General features: G+C 40.3%; 1 protein-coding gene across 3 annotated transcripts in view; it reads right to left on the bottom strand.

The window, feature by feature from the left end:
• Positions 1-24,631, bottom strand: part of LOC110461244 (mRNA-decapping enzyme 1B-like) — a 132,411-nt gene that overhangs the window by 49,410 nt on the left and 58,370 nt on the right. The window lies entirely within an intron of this gene.

Raw genomic sequence — 24,631 nt, 5'->3', positions numbered from 1 at the left:
TACAGGAACACTAGGACTGTACCATCAAGTACAGGAACACTAGGACTGTACCATCGAGTACAGGAACACTAGGACTGTACCATCGAGAACAGGAACATGATGACTGTACCATCAAGTACAGAAACATTAGGACTGTACCATCAAGTACAGAAACACTAGGACTGTACCATCGAGTACAGGAACACTAGGACTGTACCATCAAGTCCAGAAAAACTAGGACTGTACCATCGAGTACAGGAACACGAGGACTGTACCATCGAGTACAGGAACACGAGGACTGTACCATCAAGCACAGGAACATCAGGACTGTGCCATCGAGTACAGGAACACGAGGACTGTACCATCAAGTACAGGAACACTAGGACTGTACCATCAAGTCCAAGAAAACTAGGACTGTACCATCGAGTACAGGAACATGAGGACTGTACCATCGAGTACAGGAACACGAGGACTGTACCATCAAGTACAGGAACATTAGGACTGTGCCATCGAGTACAGGAACATGAGGACTGTACCATCGAGTACAGGAACACGAGGACTGTACCATCAAGTATTGGAACACTAAGACTGTTCAATCAACATCAAGTACAGGAACATTAGAGCTGTACCATCAAGTACAGGAACACTAGGACTGTACATAGGACTGTACCATCAAGTACAGGAAAACTAGGACTGTACATAGGACTATACCATCAAGTACAGGAACACTAGGACTGTACCATCAAGTACAGGAACACTAGGACTGTACCATCGAGTACAGGAACACGAGGACTGTACCATCGAGTACAGGAAAACTTGGACTGTACCATCAAGTACAGGAACACTAGGACTGTACAATCAAGTACAGGACAACTTGGACTGTACCATCAAGTACAGGAACACGAGGACTGTACCATCGAGTACAGGAACACTAGGACTGTACCATCAAGTCCAGGAAAACTAGGACTGTACCATCGAGTACAGGAACACGAGGACTGTACCATCGAGTACAGGAACACGAGGACTGTACCAGCAACATCAAATACAGGAATATTAGGACTGTACCATCAAGTACAGGAACATTAGGACTGTACTACAATTTACAGGAACATTAGGACTGTACCACAATTTACAGGAACATTAGGACTGTACCACAATTTACAGGACTGTACAACAGAGATTATACAGTTACAGAAGCACACTGTTCTGGTCGAGAGGAGAAATGTAGGAATTTGTCCTACATAACTGAGCTGGTGATCAACTCCACACTCTTGGTAGACAACCACCTCTCCAAACTGTGCCTAATTGAAGCAAGTGACGTCCTTCCACATAATGACAAGTATTATCTTGGTAACACATGTGGTGTATAGAGGCCCTCCCATTACAGCCAATAAACACTGATGTTTCCCCTCTGTCCCCTCTCACAGCCAATAAACACTGATGTTTCCCCTCTGTCCCCTCTCACAGTATTCATGTTCTCTGTAGTCACCCCCACCCTTACCACAGAACAAGCACAACCCTCGAGTACACCTATAAAATAATACACCTACCCTCCACAACCACGTCCCCAACATACCTACGACTGAGGTACCAGGGTCCCTTACAGTAAGTTACCAACCCCCAGGTACACCTATACAATAATACACATACCCTGTTACATGGACAGGGAACATAGCACACCCTACAATGTGCATCAATTACTAACACATATATCTTCTTCATCAATGTGTGTCCAATAGTTCTTTTAATGTTTTGTAGCAAATTCCAAAGAAGCTTCTTTGGTTCCAGTCCAAAATCAAACATTCCGTCGCTAGGGAACTTTGCCCATGGCTGTCTCTGTTTACCATGGTTACCCCTTGTAACTTCCTGTGGATACTAACAGTAAAATATTGAATAAAATATGATTTTGTATTAATGATTCAACCATCACCATCAAAAGATTTTGTTTGTCTGAACAGGTAGATACATCTTCCCTGTAGTCCAGGCCCGAACAGGTAGATACATCTTCCCTGTAGTCCAGGCCCTTACCTGGTATATCAAACAGGATATTATGTGGCCCTGAACTAGCATACTGACAAAGGGTCCAAAGAAGGAATCACCAGCTTGCAGTTAAGAACAGACAGAACTCATGGATCTGATACCCCTAAACATACACCATTTACTGTTATTATCCAAGTGTATTATAAACCATTGATACATCTCCAGTAATTGATGCTGTAATCTCGAGTTTTCTAACACAAGTTTGACCTTCAGCAGTTCATTATGCTTTACCAGGGCTTCTATGTAAACATCTTTGTTGTAATTCTCCTTTAACTCATTCACCCCTAAAGACACATTTGAACTCTTCCAATTCAAAGGTTGGAATAGTTTATTATGAAATTTCAGGGGTGAATGAGTTAAAGGATTTTTTGGCAAAGACATTTTTCCGCTTTCATTTTTTATCAATCTATAAAATTTTGGTTGCATTTTCCCCTATTTAAGTGACAAGATCTGTTTCAGTATCAAGACTCCCCCACCCCCTCACCCCCCCCCCCGCAAAAGAACAAACATGTTTTGGATAAATTATTACAATATTCCAGGGGATTGCTTAAATAAACAAGGCAAAATAATGTGATTTTAATTTCAAATTAGATTCCAATCCTACTCCTAGGAATCCAATTGATATTAGAATGTATAAGACAATATATTATTAGGTGCTATGTAATAAACACTGTACAGTGCTACACCAAGAGTGAAATTGCAATGTTTTCTTTTATTGCGCATCAGCACTTTCTGCCTTTGATTTTATTATGATTTTCACACGGACAAATCATTTGCAGGAGTTACAGAATTCAACAAACTGTGTTCAGATGTATTGAATACTGCGACAATGAACCACACTCACGGAATATAATATCGCTACACAGTACATAGAGTCACTGTTATCATCAGCCATACATCCTAATTACTCAGGGGGATTCACAGCTTCACATATCATGGCATTGATAAAGGATTTCTTGTAAATCAAACACTTCAATCTCCATAAACGTTTGAAGAGCAGGTATAAAACAGTACATAAATGTCAAACGTCAAGATGACTGAGAATTGAGATCCTGTCTCTGGTAGCTTTGGCAATCACAAACCAACATCATTTCCAACATATTTCATTTTTTTTTTTTAAATATGGTGAAATAAAATATAAGGTGTCTGATATCTATGATCACTAGCCCTCCACCACTAGGTCACAGGCTTGAGGCCTGTTGGGCAGATGCTAGGTACTGACAGCAGGCTGTTACTCTAGGTACTGACCGCAGGCCGTTACTCTAGGTACTGACCGCATGCCGTTACTCTAGGTACTGACCGCAGGCCGTTCCTCTAGGTACTGACCGCAGGCCGTTACTCTAGGCACTGACCGCAGGCCGTTACTCTAGGTACTGACAGCAGGCTGTTACTCCAGGTACTGACCGCAGGCCGTTACTCTAGGTGCTGACCGCAGGCCGTTACTCTAGGTACTGACCACAGGCCGTTACTCTAGGTACGGACCGCAGGCCGTTACTCTAGGTACTGACCACAGGCCGTTACTCTAGGTACTGACAGCAGGCTGTTACTCTAGGGACTGACCGCAGGCCGTTACTCTAGGTACTGCCCGCAGGCCGTTACTCTAGGTTCTGACCACAGGCTGTTACTCTAGGTACTGCCCGCAGGCCGTTACTCTAGGTTCTGACCACAGGCTGTTACTCTAGGTACTGACAGCAGGCTGTTACTCCAGGTACTGACCGCAGGCCGTTACTCTAGGTACTGCCCGCAGGCCGTTACTCTAGGTACTGACCGAAGGCCGTTACTCTAGGTACTGACCACAGGCCGTTACTCTAGGTACTGACAGCAGGCTGTTACTCCAGGTACTGACCGCAGGCCGTTACTCTAGGTGCTGACCGCAGGCCGTTACTCTAGGTACTGCCCACAGGCCGTTACTCTAGGTACTGACCGCAGGCCGTTACTCTAGGTACTCCAGCTTTACTCCAACACCTAAACCTGGTACATCCTTAAATGACATATCTGTTAATAGGATGTAAAACACACAAACTAATCTCTTGCTGAAACCACAATAATATATAATTCTTTTTGGCAACTGTGTGATATCCAAGTAAATCAAACAATCCCATTGCCAAAATAAGTTTCTTTATTTCTGATATTCAAAATCGTCGGGTGAATGTATATACGTAATTTGGCAGCCATTGTGAAGGTAAACCTGGCAATGACCAAAGAGATATAGTGATTGGAAAGTAGTGGGGTTGAGATAGGTGACCTCACTCCCAATGATGTAATTACAGATAGGATGAAATGTGTGGTAAGTGGAAACACATGTATCTCGGAGAAGTGCTACTGGTTGTTATTTATGTCACAATGAATGAAGAGCCAGAGAGGGGGGGGGGGGGGAATGACTGCCGATGTCACAACCAACCCTACACCCCATGTACATATACGAACATCCACGTAGCCCTGGCGACACTCCTCCGCAGTCGCTACGGGGCCACTCTTTTTGGTTATTGTACTTGTGAACTGGAAAAGATAAGAGTCATAGGAACAGGGACTACTAACAATATTAATCTGCCAAGTTAGACTACTGAACAACCAAACCTGTTTACAAGGACCATTTAACAACCAAACCTGTTTACAAGGACCATTTAACAACCAAACATGTTTACAAGGACCATTTAACAATCAAACCTGTCTACAGGGACCACTATACAATCAAACCTGTCTACATAGACAATTCAACAACCAAACCTATCTCCAGAGACCACTAAACAACCAAACCTGTCTACAGAGACCATTAAACAATAAAACCTGTCAAGAGAGACCACTAAACATCAAAACCTGTCTAAAGAGACCACTAAACAACAAAACCTGTCTACAGATACCACTAAACAACAAAACCTGTCTACAGAGACCACCAAACAACAAAACATGTCTACAGAGACCACCAAACAATAAAACCTGTCTACAGAGACCACTAAACAACGAAACCTGTCTACAGAGACAACTAAACAATTAAACATGTATACAGAGACCACCAAACAATAAAACCTATCTACAGAGACCACCAAACAACATAACATGTCTACAGAGACCACTAAACAACAAAACCTGTCTACAGAGACCACCAAACAATAAAACCTATCTACAGAGACCACCAAACAACAAAACATGTCTACAAAGACCACTAAACAACCACACCTGTCTACAGAGACCATTAACTTTGTCTACAGGGACCATAAAACAAAAACACACATTCTTTGGTCACCTCTGATCCACACAAAGTCTTGTATTCTCTCCGTTACACGAAAAGTCACTGGTTATCTCTAATTGACAGAACCCTTCTAGTCCTGTCTTCTTTACAGAAAGTTTCTAGCCCAGTACTGTCTGGTCTGTGTTGTGGTAATCTGGTCCTGTCTACTTCACAGAAAGTTTCTGGCCCAGTACTGTCTGGTCTGTATTGTGGTTATCTGGTCCTGTCTACTTCACAGAAAGTTTCTGGCCCAGTACTGTCTGGTCTGTGTTGTGGTAATCTGGTCCTGTCTACTTCACAGAAAGTTTCTGGCCCAGTACTGTCTGGTCTGTATTGTGGTTATCTGGTCCTGTCTACTTCACAGAAAGTTTCTGGCCCAGTACTGTCTGGTCTGTGTTGTGGTTATCTGGTCCTGTCTACTTCACAGAAAGTTTCTGGCCCAGTACTGTCTGGTCTGTGTTGTGGTTATCTGGTCCTGTCTACTTCACAGAAAGTTTCTGGCCCAGTACTGTCTGGTCTGTGTTGTGGTTATCTGGTCCTGTCTACTTCACAGAAAGTTTCTGGCCCAGTACTGTCTGGTCTGTGTTGTGGTTATCTGGTCCTGTCTACTTCACAGAAAGTTTCTGGCCCAGTACTGTCTGGTCTGTGTTGTGGTTATCTGGTCCTGTCTACTTCACAGAAAGTTTCTGGCCCAGTACTGTCTGGTCTGTGTTGTGGTTATCTGGTCCTGTCTACTTCACAGAAAGTTTCTGGCCCAGTACTGTCTGGTCTGTGTTGTGGTTATCTGGTCCTGTCTACTTCACAGAAAGTTTCTGGCCCAGTACTGTCTGGTCTGTGTTGTGGTTATCTGGTCCTGTCTACTTCACAGAAAGTTTCTGGCCCAGTACTGTCTGGTCTGTGTTGTGGTTATCTGGTCCTGTCTACTTCACAGAAAGTTTCTGGCCCAGTACTGTCTGGTCTGTGTTGTGGTTATCTGGTCCTGTCTACTTCACAGAAAGTTTCTGGCCCAGTACTGTCTGGTCTGTGTTGTGGTTATCTGGTCCTGTCTACTTCACAGAAAGTTTCTGGCCCAGTACTGTCTGGTCTGTGTTGTGGTTATCTGGTCCTGTCTACTTCACAGAAAGTTTCTGGCCCAGTACTGTCTGGTCTGTGTTGTGGTTATCTGGTCCTGTCTACTTCACAGAAAGTTTCTGGCCCAGTACTGTCTGGTCTGTGTTGTGGTTATCTGCTGCACTCCATGAAATCTGGCATATTTAACCATCACTCAATTTTGAAATAATGATAAGAAATTGATTTCTGTTATAAGACCCTGAGGGGTTGTTCACATCACGTACAGCAGCCTCAGTTTGTACAAACTCAACTATGATGGAGGTTAGACATAAACCCTGAAAACTGTGTCTACAATATGTTTGATCATGTCCTTCTACTGTATCAACGTACACAAACATTCAACTAGTCGGTGTTTCACATCAGAAGCAGGCTCTTCTTTATTATTGACATATTTACAAACAGATTTGTGAATGATTATCTCTGGACCAGGGACATCAAAGGTAATATATAGAACAGTTTCCCCACAGACGATGTCAGAAAACAAAAAGTGTATCACCACAAAAGCTGTCCGAAAAAACCCTCATTCCACATGAGGGGAATGTTGAACTAATTAAGAAACTTCCACTTCACAGTGAATTTAACAAATCACTTAATCAAGTACCATCATTCCAAGAAATGCTTAACATTCTATATGTCTAATTTAACATAGCCTGGTATTATTCAAAGCTTGCACAGAATTTGTTATTTATGATCCAGACCCAAGTTTGCCCGAAGAAAAGCATTATTGGAGTTACAGATTTTTTTCTTAAGGATCCTTGTCCAACTGTACTACTGTTTTCCCAAAATCCCTATATACAGTAACCTCCCCTTAACCCCCGTTTGGATATTATAAACTGTAGCATATTTGGGCTAGAATGCTTCTGTTCACCAACTAGCTCATCCGTTACAGCGAGAATATAACAATTTGAAGTCAGAGTTTTGAATCCCTGTCTTGCCCTGTTGATAGATATTTTTACAATCAGAACGCTCTTGTTGATTATATTTTGTTTATTTAATCTGTATACTTTTTCATAAAAGTCATGCAAGGTATGTTTTTCTTTTCAGAAATGATTTATCAAGGCTATGGTCATGCAGAAATAACAGTTTCCAATGCACATTTACAGTATTTGGCAGTGGTACGGGGATCCTTAAGTCCAGTAATGCTTTTTTATTCATAAAACTGGGGCCAGAATAATGTTGACTTAGAAACACTGAAGTACAGACTGAAGTGTTGATAAATGTAACTAAATTAAGTTAATTCTTAACAATCTGTAGTATTACTTTAGAGAATTGTATCAGTTTCTATAATCTGGCCTATAAACTATAAACTTTTCAATGTACAGAGGAATCAAATAGTCCTACCTTAAACAATAAGTAGATCGAGCTACATCATCTAGCTCAATATTTTAGCACTTAGCATGGTCAACAATAAAATAAATCAAATTTCTTATTTCTATTTCAACCTTGGAGGGCAGTTACCATTATGTTTTTACCTGACAAATTCATGAAATTTCCTGACTACGTGAAATTGACTACTGATGACGAACTGATACATACACAGGAAACTGACATCCCTAAAAATCAATTTCTCATAGAATCCAACCTGACACTGTTATATTTCTAGCTGTATGACATCAGAGACACGCTACCCAGACAAGCTAGGGGTACAATGGACAACCTGCTTCAGCAGTTTGTGTACATATTGTTACTTCTGACCTTTCTCATTGCTGCAAAGTCAGCCATTAACAGAAGCCATTCTTACCGTGTCCTAGTTCTGAAGGCTTTTCTGCTCTTATAACAAAGCTCAAAATAAACGGAGTACACACAACAGCCTTTTTCCGAAAAGGTCAAACAGTCGACATCCCATGCTGCTTATTTACCCTCTAATATCATCCACCTCCATATTTTATTATTGGTACAATGGAAAAAAGATACCAGATCTCACCGTCTGCATCTGTACATCGAGTGCAACTGTAGGCAAAGTGGGCTGTGGACTATCCCACATCAATTGCAGGCCAAAATGTTTGACCATGTCCTAAAGTGTTGTACCCAACACATTCCACAAAACACCAGTTCAATGATGAGCCCTCACCAGGGAGTTTGGTTGTTGAGAGACAACTGACCCCGATGGATGGTCCATCTGGAGAAGTGAGACTTTTGGCAGAGACTGTCTGAGTTGGTATTTGTTTGTACTGCTGTACATGTTGTTAGATTTCTAATGAGGAAACACACAACTACATTGCTAACACAAATACAGTTAATGAAGAGGGCCTGTTGCCCTAGCTCTAACATTAAAGGTATGTGTAACAGGTAAGTCTGCAGTAAAGTGGTTCTCAGCTCTGCCAAACCATTAACCTCTGTTTACACAGCTTCACACACGAACAGTGTCATATTTTGTTTACACAACCAGCCATATTTAAATGAATGTCAATTCTTTTATTTTACCAATATTGTTTCTTTTGACCCCCACCTTCATAGCTACCCCAGTAAACTTGATTGGCATCCTTACCTGGACTTGGTAATGGATGTTCCATTTGTATAATTCATTGGTTTTATTTATAGAGTTTAAAAAAAAAAAAATGCACTTCTGTTTAGTTAATAATGCAGGTTCAAGAATTAGTCAGGTACATTTTTTTTTGTGTACTTCATCTATGAAATGTTTTTACCAGGGCTAGCATGTAATTGTTCTTTATAAAACAATTATGGTATGAATTTGTGTGTTTGCATGTTGATGAGATTTGGCATGAGGACATGGCTATTTATTTTTACAGCCACATAAGTGAATGGCAGGTTTCCCTTCTCTATCAGCGGGCCCTGATTATGGCCGTCAGATCTCTGCTCAGGCCATTTTACCCAGAGCTGATGATATTAACATGCACAAGTAGATACTCATATTGTATACACAGACGAAACATAGTTCGTAGAGTTCACCAGACAAATAGGCATTCTATATGCACAACTTTATGTATTTGAACCTGTCAAAATCTCATGTTCTTTTGTTTCATGCATAATTGTTTTTTATGTTTCAGATATTGTGGAGGATGAATTGTGATATTGGCCTGCAGATTTGCATACCTATACTGTTGAGCGTACACCCAGATACACACCCTAAAGTATGGACCTGGAATCTGTATCTACTGAGCTACCTGATACACACCCTAAAGTATGGGCCTGGAATCTGTATCTACTGAGCTACATGATACACTCCCTAAAGTATAGACCTGGAATCTGTATCTGAGCTACATGATACACAACCTAAAGTATAGACCTGGAATATTTATCTACTGAGCTACCTGATACACACCCTAAAGTATGGGCCTGGAATCTGTATCTACTGAGCTACATGCTACACACCCTAAAGTATAGACCTGGAATCTGAATCTACTGAGCTACCTGATACACACCCTAAAGTATGGGCCTGGAATCTGTATCTACTGAGCTACATGCTACACACCCTAAAGTATAGACCTGGAATCTGAATCTACTGAGCTACCTGATACACACCCTAAAGCATAGACCTGGAATCTGTATCTACTGAGCTCCCTGATACACACCCTAAAGTATAGACCTGGAATCTGCATCTACTGAGCTACCTGATACACACCCTAAAGTATAGACCTGGAACCTGTATCTACTGAGCTACCTGACACCCTAAAGTATGGACCTGGAATCTGTATCTACTGAGCTACATGATACACACCCTAAAGTATATACCTGGAATCTGTATCTACTGAGCTACATGATACACACCGTAAAGTATGGACCTGGAATCTGTATCTACTGAGCTACATGATACACACCCTAAAGTATGGACCTGGAATATGTATCTACTGAGCTACCTGATACACACCCTAAAGTATAGACCTGGAATCTGTATCTGAGCTACATGATACACAACCTAAAGTATAGACCTGGAATATTTATCTACTGAGCTACCTGATACACACCCTAAAGTATGGACCTGGAATCTGTATCTACTGAGCTACCTGCTACACAACCTAAAGTATAGACCTGGAATCTGAATCTACTGAGCTACCTGATACACAACCTAAAGTATAGACCTGGAATCTGTATCTGAGCTACATGATACACAACCTAAAGTATAGACCTGGAATCTGTATCTACTGAGCTACCTGATACACACCCTAAAGTATGGACCTGGAATATGTATCTACTGAGCTACCTGATACACACCCTAAAGTATGGACCTGGAATATGTATCTACTGAGCTACCTGATACACACCTTAAAGTATAGACCTGGAATCTGTATCTACTGAGCTACATGATACACACCCTAAAGTATAGACCTGGAATCTGTATCTACTGAGCTACATGATACACATCTTAGAGAATAAACCTGAAGGATCTATGTACCCTATGGGGCTACATCTTTGTATAACCAGAAGGATATATGTACCCTACGGGGCTACATCTTTGTATAACCTGAAGGATCTATGTACTCTACGGGGCTACATCTTTGTATAACCTGAAGGATATATGTACCCTACGGGGCTACATCTTTGTATATCCTGAAGGATCTATGTACCCTATGGGGCTACATCTTTGTATAACCTGAAGGATATATGTACCCTATGGGGCTACATCTTTGTATAACCTGAAGGACGTATGTACCCTACCGGGCTACATCTTTGTATAACCTGAAGGATATATGTACCCTACCGGGCTACATCTTTGTATAACCTGAAGGATATATGTACCCTACCGGGCTACATCTATAAAACCTGAAGGATCTATGTACCCTACCGGGCTACATCTTTGTATAACCTGAAGGATATATGTACCCTATGGGGCTACATCTTTGTATAACCCGAAGGATCTATGTACCCTACGGGGCTACATCTTTGTATAACCTGAAGGATATATGTACCCTACGGGGCTACATCTTTGTAAAACCTGAAGGATCTATGTACTCTACGGGGCTACATCTTTGTATAACATGAAGGATCTATGTACCCTATGGGGCTACATCTGTGTATAACCTGAAGGATCTATGTACCCTACGGGGCTACATCTTTGTATAACCTGAAGGATCTATGTACTCTACGGGGCCACATCTTTGTAAAACCTGAAGGATCTATGTACCCGACGGGGCTACATCTTTGTATAACCTGAAGGATATATGTACCCTACGGGGCTACATCTTTGTATAACCTTAAGGATCTATGTACTCTACGGGGCTACATCTTTGTAAAGCCTGAAGGATCTATGTACCCTATGGGGCTACATCTGTGTATAACCTGAAGGATCTATGTACTCTACGGTGCTACATCTTTGTAAAACCTGAAGGATCTATGTACTCTACGGGTCTACATCTTTGTATAACATGAAGGATCTATGTACCCTATGGGGCTACATCTTTGTATAACCTGAAGGATTTATGTACTCTACGGGGCTACATCTTTGTATAAACTTAAATTGAAATGAACAAATACTTCTCTAACTTTTGAAATTCACATAATTAGGTGTTTTATGCCTGTCTCTTTCTGTTTCAAAAGTAAGATTTAGATTTCCACCTTTTTGTCCCCTTAGCATCACTGATGAGTCCTAGAAGGGCAGAACAGCTGTATGGTGAAGTGTATTGCATTTTTTGCATACCTATAGTATCTATTACCAAATTTTATTTATAACATACAATCATGTATGTGTGTCTAACATTCATCTTTTAAACAATTTTTTTACTCTCAAAGCATTCAAAATGAAATTTAGGCTACTATGTGTCTGTGTTGCGATACCGATTTTGTTTTCCTTTAAATTATAGTCTAATCCCAGCACCTACCCAACAGAGTACCTCATCCCCACTTAATCTCTGGGTCTTCCACTAATGTGAATGTGGTATAACTTAAGCAAATACACCGTTTCTGTGCAAACAAAATACACATGACCCTCCAGCGATCACTTCCTAAGGATCACCCGATATATTACTTTCCCTTGCAGTAAATCGATGATTAGAAATAACGAGATTAGTAACAAATTTTTCGACTGTAGCAATTATTCATCACTATTTGGTAATACCGGTATCCAGTAAGCAAACTCTCCTTGTGGACCAACAATTAACAAGGCCCCATTGTAGACAACTTTTGCAGATTTTGCGAGCCTGTGGATGAAAATAAAATAAACTTGATTACTGTAAAAAGTGTTCAATGTTGGTGTAGCATCTCTCAGACAATACAGTATAATGATCTGCTGTGGACAGTAAGGATGAAAAGTACTCTTGACGGTTGTTTTCTTGAACAAGACAAGTCACATCAATTCTTTCCACCCAAATGTTAAAATGGCTTCTAGCAACAGTAAAACTAATCTCACAAAAGACCAGTAGCCTTTCCGGAGCAGCAACATATTCCAGTTGATTGACACCACAAGGTCTGATTGCAAGGACAACTTGGTCAGAAACTAGCTCTCACTGTAGATAGGATCAGAAACCAGCTCTGGTGCTATAGTTGTGAAACAGAGTAAAATGAAGATTGGAAAATGTTGAATATTCATTGAGTACGGACAGAAGACTTTAGGAACTAGAACACCTCCAGGGATTGTTCACAGGGTCAAAAGCCCCCAAAATTAATCACACTGACCAGCACAGATGTTAAATCATTTAACTAGTAATATACTTGATATAATTCTTCCGGAGCTTTAGCCTTGACTTTCGACCTTTTATAGCTCAAATTGACTGCATGAGTAAGTCCTATTGACCTTCACATTTGACCTCTAAATAAACAAAAGCATTTCTCTCCCAAGAGTTGCTGTTCTATCTGATGAATGGAGGAAGGATTTTATTTACTTAGGCCAGCTTGTAAACAGGCAACTTGGCTGGCACAAGTCCAGTCCTGGGGTTAGGAGAGGCAATGGTTAGGGCTGTAAAGTAGGTATGCCCTCAGAAGATGCTGTTGGGGTCATACAGTGCTCTACTATTGAAGACCTGGTGGTGATTTACTAACTACAAATTGTTGAATACAAAACTTGTCAAAATCTATTAATCTGACATCCATCAGGTTTCTTCAATGCAAGCATGGTGCTGTTAGGAGAAGGGAATGCCATGAAACACTGTGTTTCTACCATAATCCTCACTCCACAACAAATCAATGCAATGATCAAAACACTTCTTAAGAATTCCCAGCAGCATTTCACAGTACAAGGAAAATAAATGGAACAGATTTTATAGTTTGTAGCATTTGGTTTTCATCATGGAAACTGGTTGGCCTAAGACATCTGGTGTCCTCATGTTGTCAGTAATCGGCAGCCCAAATGGAAGCTGGTAAAGATCTGGTCACATATGGGCTATTTAGTCTGCTCACTCAGCAGCCCTAAAGGAAGCTGGCCTAGACCTGGTCAAGTAGGGAGTAGGCCAGTCACTCAGCAGCCCTAGACCTGGTCAAGTAGGGGCTAGGCCAGTCGCTCAGCAGCCCCAAAACAAGCTGGCTAGATCAGGTTAGCCTAGTGGTTACATAAAATAAGCTTTGTGATACGACAGTTCATTTCCATTTTGCGATATGATACAAAACGCCTGTGTATTGCAATATACCGTTTTTCCGATATATATTGTGACAGCCCGTCATTGAAAATCTTGCAAATCTAAAAATAGTTTCAAGATTGTGTCATTCTGATTTTAGAGACATAGTTCAAAATGTACATGACTTTAAGCAAAAAGAAGAAAATATAGAATGTGAATACTTAGTAAATAATCTTCTGTTTGTATGAGGTAAGAAAAAAAATACAATAGACCTGTCTTAAACACAGAATATACACTCCAGTAAATCAAAATACATTTCTTTTACTACTATCTTTATTGTAGAATGTTGACCTATTAAATGATATGTTTTTGATCATGACTAAGCTATCAGGGGTCTGTTTAATAAAGGGTTCTTTCCATTATTACAGTAACAGGACATCGGGGACTAGTTGTAGTGCTATCTGACATCCTGGCAATCCCAGCCTCCGAATCATGAATCATGAATCACAGTCTCAAGAACCAGAGTCACTCCCTTCTACACACATCAGACACTTACTATTACACATGTAGAACATCTCATAACATATACATCCCCTACTGTACTTATAAGAAATGTAAAGGGAAAGGGGAGGTGATATCTGTAATTTCAACATCCCCTACTGTACTTATAAGTAATGTAAAGGGATTGGTGAGGTGATATCTGTAATTTCAACATCCCCTACTGTGCTTATAAGTAATGTAAAGGGATTGGGGAGGTGATATCTGTAATGTCAACATCCCCTACTGTACATATAAGTAAAATAAAGGGATAGGGGGACGACATCTGTAATTTCAACATCCCCTACTGTACTTATAAGTAATGTAAAGGGATAGGGGAGGCGACATCTGTAATTTCAACATCCCCTACTGTGCTTATAAGTAATGTAAAGGGATTGGGGAGGTGATATCTGTAATTTTAACATCCCCTACTGTACTTATAAGTAATGTAAAGGGATAGGGGAGGCGACATCTGTAATTTCAACATCCCCTACTGTACATAGAAGTAAAATAAAGGGATAGGGGAGGCGATATCTGTAATTTCAACATCCCCGTCTGTACATATAAGTAATGGAAAGGGATAGGGGAGGCGATATCTGTAATTTCAACATCCCCTTCTGTACATATAAGTAAAATAAAGGGATAGGGGAGGCGATATCTGTAATTTCAACATCCCTTACTGTACATATAAGTAATGTAAAGGGATAGGGGAGGCGACATCGGGAATTTCAACATCCCCTACTGTACATATAAGTAAAATGAAGGGATAGGGGAGGCGATATCTATAACTTCAACCTCCCCTACTGTACATATAAGTTATGTAAAGGGATAGGGGAGGCGATATCTGTAATTTCAACATCCCCGTCTGTACATATAAGTAAAATAAAGGGATAGGGGAGGCGATATCTGTAATTTCAACATCCCTTACTGTACATATAAGTAATGTAAAGGGATAGGGGAGGTGACATCGGTAATTTCAACATCCCCTACTGTACATATAAGTAATGAAAAGGGATAGGGGAGGCGATATCTGTAATTTCAACATCCCCGTCTGTACATATAAGTAATGGAAAGGGATAGGGGAGGCGATATCTGTAATTTCAACATACCCTACTGTACATATAAGTAATGTAAAGGGATAGGGGAGGTGACATCGGTAATTTCAACATCCCCTACTGTACATATAACTAATGTAAAGGGATAGGGGAGGCGATATCTGTACTTTCAACATCCCCTACTGTACATATAAGTAAAATGAAGGGATAGGGGAGGCGATATCTATAATTTCACCATCCCCTACTGTACATATAAGTAAAATAAATGGATAGGGGGACGACATCTGTAATTTCAACATCCCCTACTGTACATAGAAGTAAAATAAAGGGATAGGGGAGGCGATATCTGTAATTTCAACATCCCCTTCTGTACATATAAGTAAAATAAAGGGATAGGGGAGGCGTTATCTGTAATTTCAACATCCCCTACTGTACATATAACTAATGTAAAGGGATAGGGGAGGCGATATCTGTACTTTCAACATCCCCTACTGTACATATAAGTAAAATGAAGGGATAGGGGAGGCGATATCTATAATTTCAACATCCCCTACTGTACATATAAGGAAAAGAAAGGGATAGGGGGACGACATCTGTAATTTCAACATCCCCTACTGTGCTTATAAGTAATGTAAAGGGATAGGGGAGGCGACATCGGGAATTTCAACATCCCCTACTGTACATATAAGTAATGTAAAGGGATAGGGGAGGCGACATCGGTAATTTCAACATCCCCTACTGTACATATAAGTAATGTAAAGGGATAGGGGAGGCGATATCTGTAATTTCAACATCCCCTACTGTACATATAAGTAATGTAAAGGGATAGGGGAGGCGATATCTGTAATTTCAACATCCCCTACTGTACATATAAGTAATGTAAAGGGATAGGGGAGGCGATATCTGTAATTTCAACATCCCCTACTGTACATATAAGTAATNNNNGAAGATATTTTAATTCTTTATGACTGTGTGAAGTTTGATTAAAAACCAAGAAAGAATGAAGACGCTAGAGTGCTGACAAAGTTTTTCTATTTATAGTAATAATGACCTTGACCTTGATCCGATGACCTTGAAACTCGAACTTGTTGAAGATATTTTAATTCTTTACATGTGTGTAAAGTTTGATTAAAATCCATCAAAGAATGAAGGCTCTAGAGTGCTGACAAACCTCTTCGGACAGACGGACAGACGGACGGACAGACAGACAGACGGACGGACGGACAGACGGAGGGGAAAACTAGAGTCCCCCCGGTTTCACCAGTGGGGGACTAATAAAGGGATAGGGGAGGCGATATCTGTAATTTCAACATCCCCTACTGTACATATAAATCTGTAATTTCAACATCCACTACTGTACATATAAATCTGTAATTTCAACATCCCCGACTGTACATATAAGTAATGTATAGGGATAGGGGAGGCGATATTTGAAATTTCAACATCCCCTACTGTACATATAAGTAAAATAAAGGGATAGGGGAGGCGACATCGGTAATTTTAGTATGTTCACCTGTTTTACCATCTATCAGTTCCACCATTTTGTCAGGGAGAAATTTGATGAATGCAAGTATATCACCACTATACAGTTTGTAGAATACCACTTTCATGACCTTCATAAAACAATGTCAAGGTCAGCCATGTTCTTGAAAGCTTTTGTGAAACTAGACAAAAAAGAGGTACATTCAGACGTTTATTGCACGCTCTATATTTAACTCTTTTACTGAACCTGCGATTTGCTGGCAAACATCTATAAACAAATATTTAAAAAAAGTTAAGATTATATTTTAAATTCAGCATGCATAACTTTGGCATGTGTTTCATTTGAAGAGTATTGTGAGGGATCTTTTCGGTATAAATTTTATTAATCATTTGTACGTTTTTTTGTTTAGTAAATGGAAACCTACGTCATTGTCAGACTATAAATACTTATAAATACATAGCTATCTATAGTGCAGTTTATCTTCAAGGACTTCATCTTTGACATTCAAATACCTGGAAACACTTTAAGGAAAGAACATTTCATTGTAAATTGTGAAATTTTATTTCGCAATTTTCACTAAGGAAAAAAACCTGTGCGTCACTTAAACCTCGGTATTATATAAATTACATTTTTTTTGCCATTATGTTTATTTTAGATAAACTGGTGTTATTAAACGTGTACATATTTAGATTCAGACTGGTCTCAACTTCGTCGACTCATGATGATTATGAAGATAATGTAAGCATCGCTCAATCATGACCACACATATCAATTCCTTCAATTTTGTCCCAGACATGTTCATCCATCCAGGGTAAGAACAATCTCAGGTCTGATGGCCCAAGTCAATTGAAAATTTGTCTACTAGGCCGATGGACTGTTGTGCAGTATATTTTTATTGAATATTTCTATATTCCAGCATACTCTTTTTGATACAATGGACAGGCAAAGAACCTCTGTTTCTATTAAAAGACTATCATGTTACAAAGGCTCATTTAGTAAAATGTACCTGTTTGTTTCACCTGCCTCAATCTTATTTTCAAATTCTCTTGCTCGAAGGACCAGAATTCTTGAAAAGTATGCGCTTGTGATGTTGCCATGTCTGTCAATATCATCCCAGACGAGTTTATTCCTCAATCTTGTCCTAAGCTTGTTCTATGGCAAGCAGTTTGGGTGTAGCAACTGTCCTGGACTGCATGGCAGTAGATGTTGTCCATCATTACAAATAATATGGTTGGACATTGTCATGTTGTAATATGATACAATGTCACTGGGACTGAAAGACTATGACATCAAATATCTGGATGTTGGGTATTGTATTCAATGCCAAATGGTTGTATGCGATGTTTGGAAGGTCAGACTTGCTGTTTGTAAATGATTCTGTGCATGCACTGGCCTGATGACACAGACATGATATCACAAAGGAGAACTGAACATAGAAGTTATCACAAACTGTCAATAACATTTCTCCTGAAGTAAGTGTTCCAATGAACACGGAAACATCATCTAACAGCTTCTGATGCCATTCCAGTCCTAAGCACACCCAATGCTTGAAGATGATCAATTAGAACGAGACACATTATTGTGGTGAAGACCTTCAGATCCACATATTCACATGAACATGTTCTTTCCTGTACAATAAGATTCTACTTAATTTCTCTGCGTTCCAACTCCACCAAAACCTGGTTAAGATGACATGAGACTTGAATAGCAAGTGAAGCAACCAGGGTGTGAAGAGCATGAATAGTAGGCTTAAAGCATCCCTACAACATATAGTGGAAAGTATGACCATCAATTGCTGAAATTTTCATGACCAGATATTATGTCAAAAACAATTCTTCTTAAATTTATTTACTGCAAAGAAACATTTTTTTCCAGCAGGATACTACTGGGTACAAAGGGTGTGTGTTTGAGTGTAAAACATTATGACACCATTTAGATCAATTAGAAACACTGTGAAATAGTGGTAGGTGATCTGTACAACACATGTTTACATGTGAAAATAACGTAATCTATGACTTTCGGGAAAAAAATAATACATAATAGAACCATCTCCAACCCATAGAAAACTCCTGTTACACAGAATCCTCTTCTGCTACCCTGCAGTCCCATTCCACAGCATCACTTCCTCAAGGTATACCAAGGTATATACAGGAACAAAAAATCTAACATACACTTAAATTGTGATTAATGCGATTTGTTTTCCAACATGTGGCATTGATAAATTTCTACAAACAAGAACAGATTCTAAACTCTTATAATAACAATGGGCCAATATTACGTCGGAAGCAGTCTTGCCAAAAATGAGATTTATAATTGGCCAAAAGCAAACATTTTAGGATGGGGGTTGAAAAGATTGAGCCAAGACATGTTCTTTACTGCAGAACCATTTTACCATCTAATGATAACACTGGACCATTAAATACGTCACATCTACCCTGGCACTCACGCCAATGGTACTAGACTTGGTAGCTTGTTCATCTCATTTTACCCATTAGGTTGATTTGGGGAACAAATCTTAATTAAAACACCACAGATATATATATACCAATAAGGTTTATAAGGTTGAAATAGACGTAAATCGTTCAAAGAATGTAATGTCAATGGAGTGTTTGGCAGCACAAGAAGAGAATGGAGTTGACCAAAAGCTGGTTTAGTGATTGGTGACTGAACATTTGTAAAGGGTTTTCAGTCCTCGCAATGGCCAAGGTCATATGACAAAGATGCATCAGATTAGCTTGTAAGAAGACAAACTGGCAAAGTTTGTATGATAAAGATGCATGAACTTAGGTTATAGGAAGACAAACCAGCCAAGCCCTGTAATGGGTCAGTAGACCTCAATTAGGTATATCAAAATAATAACGGACCGAATAAAAAAAACTATGTTTTTTTAATCAGAATATTATTATTTTTTTCATATTAACTGTCATTGTAAGTTGATGATTGTATATAAAGTCAAATATTTTAAAGTTGAATGTTCAGGTGCTTTCAGGGTTTAGGGTCTAGACCACTCTAGCATTGTGTGGTCATTGTTCCGGAGTACTTGGGCCACTAAGCTACAGAAGCCTGTATGAGGCACCACATAAAATCACATCAGCCGCAAGTGGTCCAATCTGAGCCCAAGTGTAAAATATTCGTCCAATCACAACAGCTTTATCACCTTACCAGGTCAAGGAAACCTTGTCATGCCCTCTACATATCTATAGATGTGCTGCTAGTGCCACAAATAAAAAAGGAAATCACTATTGCCCTTTATTAAAATATTTTATACATCCAGCTTAATGGTTACTCTTCAGTAAAATCACCAGTAAATCCATTCTTCAAAATGGAAATTTTACAAGCCGCTTACCAATGGATCACATAGTAACTAATTTGTCTTTTACAAGGTTGTTGAAAGATTCATGCTATTATGCTGCAAACATTTCCTGGTATATAATAATATAAGTAAATAAATAAGACATAGATTTTTTTTTTTAGTTGAAGATACATATGATTGTGTCTACCATTCCAAGTCATGAATTTCCCATAATTAATTACAAGGACAGGACACAAGGTCATGTACAGATACACTGCTGTGCCTCACAGCATTAATTAACATAACACGCATAATTAATTGCCTTAATGAGGACTAAGGAGACATCTCCACAGTTTGGAAAGTAGTAACAGGCCAGTTTTAATCGACTAACATTTGAATTACAAATAGCTTCTAAAATTCCACGTTACAGAACAGGTAGATCAGTAGATTGACAATGTTGTATCTATCGTAGTTCTGTTAAAGTACAGGTACGCTGGTAACCTACGCTGAAGGTTCCAAGTCGCAGCCAGCTGTTACCTCCCATCATTAATTTACATGTTGGATCATAAACATGTAATTGTACTCCTGTCTTACCACAAATTACGTAAGGTTTATGTTCACAAGACGGTTTTCTCAGGGGAGCGCCAATATATGCCGCTATTTTTTGTTGTTTTAGAAGTGACTGGCCAATAAACAACAGCTATGTTCCTATAATTTTGGAATAATACAATTACTCCAGAGTGTAAGAACACTTTTCAAAACACATCACTGTTATTTCCACGGGAGAGGTTAACCAACAGGAACATGTCGAGTAATCAGTTACAAAACTGTCCCTATCTCCACTCTGTTAAACACAAAAAATCACACTTTCTTCTACGGTCATACAATTAACAATATTACAATTGAATTTTCAAGCCACACATAATGTCAGATAGGCGTGCTGGCAACACAGAATAATAAACTGAAAATATATACAATGTCATATCTATTGCAATAGGGAAGTAAAAGTCCATTCCCCCCCCCCCCCCCCCCCAATAAAAGCAGTTTTATACAAGAACACTTATCCTGGGTCAAATAAAATAATATTTCATAACCTTAGTATTGTAAAAAATCTCCCCTTCTCCTTTGAAGTATCTGCCCCTGAAATGTGAAAGGTGGCAATGGGAGGAAGGTTTTGGTGTCTGGGTATAGCTGTTAGCCCCTATATTGTGTGAGCAGAGGTGTAATGTCCGGGTATAGCTGTACACATGTCGGCCCCTTTGTGAGGTGGGGTAAGGTGCCCAGGTATAGCTGTCGGCCCCTATATTGTGTTAAGAGGAGTTTTGTGCCTGGGTATAGCTGTTGGCCCCTTTATTGTGTGAGCAGAGATGTGGTGCCTTGGTATAGCTGTCAGTCCCTATATTGTGTTAGGAGGAGTTTGGTGCCTGGGTATAGCTGTTGGCCCCTTTATTGTGTGAGCAGAGATGTGGTGCCTGGGTCTAGCTGTTGGCCCCTATATTGTGTTAAGAGGAGTTTGGTGCCTGGGTATAGCTGTTGGCCCCTATATTGTGTTAGGAGGAGTTTGGTGCCTGGGTATAGCTGTCAGTCCCTATGTTGTGTTAGGAGGAGTTTGGTGCATGGGTATAGCTGTTGGCCCCTTTATTGTGTTAGGAGTTTGGTGCCAGGGTATAGCTGTCAGTCCCTATGTTGTGTGAGCAGAGATGTGGTGCCTGGGTATAGCTGTCATCTCCTACATTGTGTGAGCAGAGATGTGGTGCCTGGGTATAGCTGTCAGTCCCTATATTGTTTGAGAGCAGAGATGTGGTGCCTGGGTATAGCTGTCATTCCCTATATTGTTTGAGCAGCGATGTGGTGCCTGGGTATAGCTGTGGGTCCCTATGTTGTGTGAGCAGAGATGTGGTGCCTGCGTATAGCTGTTGGCCCCTATATTGTGGAAGCAGAGATGTGGTGCCTGGGTATAGCTGTCATCTCATACATTGTGTGAGCCGAGATATGGTACCTGACTATAGCTGTCAGTTCCTATATTGTGTGAGCAGAGATGTGGTACCTGGGTATAGCTGTTGGCCCCTACATTGTGTGAGCAGAGATATGGTACCTGGGTATAGCTGTCAGTCCCTATATTATATGAGCAGAAATGTGGTGCCTGGGTATAGCTGTTGGCCCTTATATTGTGTGAGCAGAGATGTGGTGCCTGGGTATAGCTGTTGGCCCCTATATTGTGTGAGCAGAGTTGTGGTGCCTGGGTATAGCTGTGGGTCCCTATATTGTTTGAGCAGAGATGTGGTGCCTGGGTATAGCTGTCAGTCCCTATATTGTTTGAGCTGAGATGTGGTGCCTGGGTGTAGCTTTGGGTCCCTATATTGTTTGAGCAGCAATGTGGTGCCTAGGTATAGCTGTGGGTCCCTATATTGTGTGAGCAGAGATGTTGTGCCTGGGTATAGCTGTGTGTCCCTATATTGTGTGAGCAGAGATGTGGTGCCTGGGTATAGCTGTTGGCCCCTTTATTGCGTGAGCAGAGATGTGGTGCCTGGGTATAGCTGATGGCCCCTATATTGTTTGAGCAGAGATGTGGTGCCTGGGGATAGCTGTTGGCCCCTTTATTGTGTGAGCAGAGATGTGGTGCCTGGGTATAGCTGTCAACTACTACATTGTGTGAGCAGAGATGTGGTGCCTGGGTATAGCTGTTGGCCCCCTTTATTGTGTGAGCAGAGATATGGTACCTGGGTATAGATGTCAGTCCCTATATTGTGTGAGCAGAGATGTGGTGCCTGGGTATAGTTGTCATCTCCTACATTGTGTGAGCAGAGATGTGGTGCCTGTGTATAGCTGTTGGCCCCCTTTATTGTGTGAGCAGAGATATGGTACCTGGGTATAGCTGTCAGTCCCTATATTGTGTGAGCAGAGATGTGGTGCCTGGGTATAGTTATCATCTCCTACATTGTGTGAGCAGAGATGTGGTGCCTGTGTATAGCTGTTGGCCCCCTTTATTGTGTGAGCAGAGATATGGTACCTGGGTATAGCTGTCAGTCCCTATATTGTGTGAGCAGAGATGTGGTGCCTGGGTATAGTTATGGATGCAACGATTCGGGTATATCTCGATTCGATTCGAATCTCGATTTGTGACTTCCGATTCGATTAATTTCGATTCGATTATTAGCATCCAAGAAATACATGATTTTTCAAACATATTTACTAATTTAGATGAGAAGTCAGAAAAAAACCACTTTGTAAATAGGTAAAATTACTTTTACAAGTTGCAAGTTTATTGCAAAATCATATAAACATTGCAGTCATGCATCAGAGCACTGTAAACAATTAAGTCTTTGTCTACTTCTGACATATTGAAAGAAATGTATCACAAAAACTTAACACACATAATCTTTTGACCAGATAGATCCTTGACTAGAAATGAATCAATATTCACAAGTTCTTGAACAATTCTTGAAAGTTCAACTGGAATTACTATAATGTGATAACTTCACTTAAAGCAATAAAGAGTAAACACATATGCATTTAAACTACAAAGTTTTTTGCTAGGAAAATGAGCATATCAACATGTTCTGGTTTTTGTTCAGACCGACGATCGTTGTTAGCGGAAGACTCCGAACTGACCGAAGCAGCTTTATCACAGTCCACATTGTGTTTACGTTTTAGATGTGCGTTCATTGCTGTCGTCGAGCCAGCTTTGTATGACATCTTTAAATAACATATCTTGCAAATAGTGACATTTTTTTCCGTTTTTCCGTCGACGATTGGAAACCCAAAGTGTTTCCACACGGGAGATTTATATGATGCGGGCGGGTCGGCTAACTCGTACTCCATGTTTGCAGTAGTTTGCAGTAACAGCAACGCGCAATTTGATTGGCCTACGCAAAGTGTGTTGGCCAATCAAAATCTGCGTTTTAACAGGACTAGGAGTGCGTCTAAATGTAAAGTCAAACACGGACCGAATTTGTAAGAATCGAATCGAAATATCAGAGTTGTGAATCGAGAATCGAATCGGGAGCAAGTAATCGCGGTTCACCATAATCGCGGTGAATCGTTTCACTCCTAGGTATAGTTGTCATCTCCTACATTGTGTGAGCAGAGATGTGGTGCCTGGGTATAGCTGTTGGCCCCTATATTGTGTGAGCAGAGATGTGGTGCTTGGGTATAGCTGTCAGTCCCTATATTGTTTGAGCTGAGATGTGGTGCCTGGGTTTAGTTGTGGGTCATGATATTTTTGGAGGTGGAGCTTGGTGCTTGAGTAAAGATGTCAAACCCTATATTTTGGGAGGAGTTGCCTCATTCCTTACTCATGTACCACTGATATTGATCAACACACCATCACTGTTGAATTCAATTACCCTTACAACCACTTCTGTGTCAAACACTTAACAAGGTGCAGAAAGTATCACCCAAAGTTACACCTCACCCTCAGCTCTATCAATTACATGTACCGCTACAATCCTCACCTAATTG

The sequence above is a fragment of the Mizuhopecten yessoensis genome, unplaced genomic scaffold, assembly GCF_002113885.1.
Source record: "Mizuhopecten yessoensis strain PY_sf001 unplaced genomic scaffold, ASM211388v2 scaffold10591, whole genome shotgun sequence".
In the NCBI taxonomy this organism is placed as follows: Eukaryota; Metazoa; Mollusca; class Bivalvia; order Pectinida; family Pectinidae; genus Mizuhopecten; species Mizuhopecten yessoensis.
Note: the sequence above shows the minus strand (reverse complement) of the source record. Positions and strands in the feature narration are given on the sequence as shown.